This window comes from Cicer arietinum, chromosome 7 (assembly GCF_000331145.2).
Source record: "Cicer arietinum cultivar CDC Frontier isolate Library 1 chromosome 7, Cicar.CDCFrontier_v2.0, whole genome shotgun sequence".
Classification (NCBI taxonomy): domain Eukaryota; kingdom Viridiplantae; phylum Streptophyta; class Magnoliopsida; order Fabales; family Fabaceae; genus Cicer; species Cicer arietinum.
In genome coordinates this window covers 56,723,564-56,726,897 of record NC_021166.2, presented here as the reverse complement: position 1 = coordinate 56,726,897, position 3,334 = coordinate 56,723,564, and positions in this window count along the sequence as shown.

Here is a 3,334-nt window from a genome sequence, read left to right as displayed (position 1 = left end):
CACATCTAAGGATTTGTGATTTGGTAAGATATAGATGATAATTTATAAAATTTTCGATTCCACTTAATTTAAATTAATGCAGTTTAAATTGGATAATCAAAATTACAATTTGTAAAATTTTATTTTAATATTAATATTATAAAATTAAATAAAAGTAACATGTTTGAAGTAAAATATTATATATAATGTATTAAAAATTAATCTTATGAAAAATACTGATCAATTATGTTCTTAAAAAAAAACATTCATGAATTTATGTTTGAAATATATAGTAATAAAAATATATCAAATTAAATAAATAAATATTTTTTTAAATAATTAAAACTGACAGATAATAGTTTAAGACATTATCTCATACTAATAAAAAAATATAATTAAATAAATTTTTAATCTTAATAAAATTTTGTTTTTAGTCTCGTTAAAAAAATTATATTTTTTAATCCATACAAAATTTTTCAGCAAATGGTTTTAGTCCCTTTGAAAAAAAAAATATGTTAAATTGTCCTTGAACTTTTAAATTTTTGAATGATTTTTGCAACTACGTTTAAAACAATATAGAATTTTTTTTCATAAAAATTTATAATTTTTTAACTTAAGTATAATTAATTATGAATTTTTCAAATGTCATAAACTCAACATAAAAATGATAAAAATATGGACAAAAATATAATTTTGAATTTTTATAGACAATGCTATAAACATATATATAAAAAAACTCATTTAAAAATATTTATCGATATTCTAACATAGGTTAAAAATGTTAGAATAATAATTTTGTATGTACTAAAAAAGGTTAAATTTTTCTACAATGACTAAAAATAAGCTTTCAAAAAATTTATAGGTACTACAAACTTATTTAATTCTAAATAATAAATAACTATTAAAATAAATAACTATTTTAGCCTTAATTATATTCTTAATCACTTTATATTTACCAATTCACGAAATCGGTATCTCTATTTTAAAATCTGACACTTTTGGTCTCTCATTCTGATTTTTTAACTAAAAAATTGCGACGTGATATTTTTAATTAACGTGACATATGATACGATGATGTAGAATGAATAATATCTAAGAAATTGCAATAAAATCCTCTAAAAACTTATATTTCAACTTTAGATTTTTTTTATTTTGGTAATTTAATTAATGAACATATGAACAATTAATGCATTTAGATGATTTTATATCATAAAATAATATATCACATCATTTAAAATATATTAAATTATTATTTTTTTAGTTCAAAATTATGAGAAGATGACCAAAATTGTCGACTTTTTAAATAGAGAGACTAATTATGTAAATTGATAAAAATAAAGAGACAAAAACTGTAATTAAGTCGCTTAGATACATTTTTTGTCCCTATATTTTGTCAAAATAAAATTTTAGTCCTCCTTTTTCTAAAATTAGTTTTTTCCCTATGTTAGCTAATATTTTGGAATTGTTTTGGTCATCTATCATTTTTTATTATGTAGCACTTTCATTGATAACATGACACTTAAATGACATTTATGACTCAGACATATTAATTTTTCATGCCATTATTGTTGTAATTAATTTTATATAAATATTTTAAATTTGTGTGAAACTATGTATTTTATTTTATATATTTATTTTTATTAAATATTAAAAATAAATGCTAAAATATTTTATTTATTGTTGATTTTATTTAAATTTTTTTTATTCAAATATTTTAAAATTTAGTTTTAATTATAAATATTTTAATTTATAAATTAAATTTATTTTTAGTTTTTTAATATATAATTAAATAAAATATTAAATAATATTAAAATATATACATTTTAAATTATTATAAAAATTTAAATAAATAAAAATAAATAAAAATAAATAAATTGATTTTTAACATTTTATATATTTATATATATATATATATATATATAATTACAATAATAATTACATTAAAAATATTTAATTTAACTCATAAATATCATTTAAGTGTCACATCATAAAAAATTACAGGGACACAATTTCTAAAAAAAGTAGTTAATAGGAGAATCAAAAACTGGTTTTAGAAATGAGATTACGAAAAGTTCATTTTAAACAAATTAAGATGAAGAAAAATGCATTTAAACCTAAAATTTTTATCTACAAATATAACTTGCAGTTTCATATTTATTGTAGAAAAAATTTGTATGTGAACATTTTCATATTTATTGTAGCATAACAACTTATTATCATAGAAATAAAAGATAAAGTAAAGTGATATTTATTTTATATCTATAAACTGTTTCCATGTAATATCTTGTAGAATTTATAAAAATAAATTAATAATCTAGTGTGGACATGTCATAAGTTATCATTGGTGTTAGGTTGCTAGTAATACTCTCTTTTAAACATCAATTTTTTATTAAAAATTGGAAGAAATTGAGTCTCATTATTTTAAGTACAATTTATTTTTAAAGTGGTAGGATCCATATGAATTTCACACTATAAGATAGATAATGAGTGCAGGGGCTGAGTTTATTTATGACAGGAGAGACTGCGACCACCTTAAAAAAAATTCGATAAAAATAGATATACCTATAATAATATTTATCTATAATATATGATATATATAATCAATATTTCGCTAATAATGTTAAATTGGATTCAGACCGAGTACTTTTAATGTATGTAAAAATTAAAATTACCACTACACTAAAATCAAATATATAAGCACTACGCCAAAAATGACATTTAACAGCGCCCATTTTACAGCGCTTGCTAAACACAAGCGCTGTTGTAATTATATTTTAAAAATAACGGAACCTATTACAGCGCTTTTGATTCAAAGCGCTGTAAAACAAGCGTTGTAGTAGGTCATATAACGTTTGCGCATCACGTTATAAGGCTTTTACAGCGCTTGTCAAAAAAGCGCTGTAAAAGGAAGCGCTTTCGCGTATCAGTTACAGCGCTTTTTTCACAAGCGCTGTAAAACACATGTGCTTTCATTGAATTTAACTACCTATGACAGCGCTTTTTTCACAACCGCTGTAAAACACTTGCGCTTTCATTGAATTTAACTACCTATTACAGCGCTTTTTTCACAAGCGTTGTAAAACACATGCGCTTTCATTGAATTTAACTACCTATTATAGCGCTTTTTTCACAAGCGCTGTAAAACACATGCGCTTTCATTGAATTTAACTACCTATTATAGCGCTTTTTTCACAAGCGCTGTAAAACACATGCGCTTTCATTGAATTTAACTACCTATTATAGCGCTTTTTTCACAAGCGCTGTAAAACACATGCGCTTTCATTGAATTTAACTACTTATTACAGCGCTTTTTTCACAAGCGTTGTAAAACACATGCGCTTTCAGCGCTTTCGCG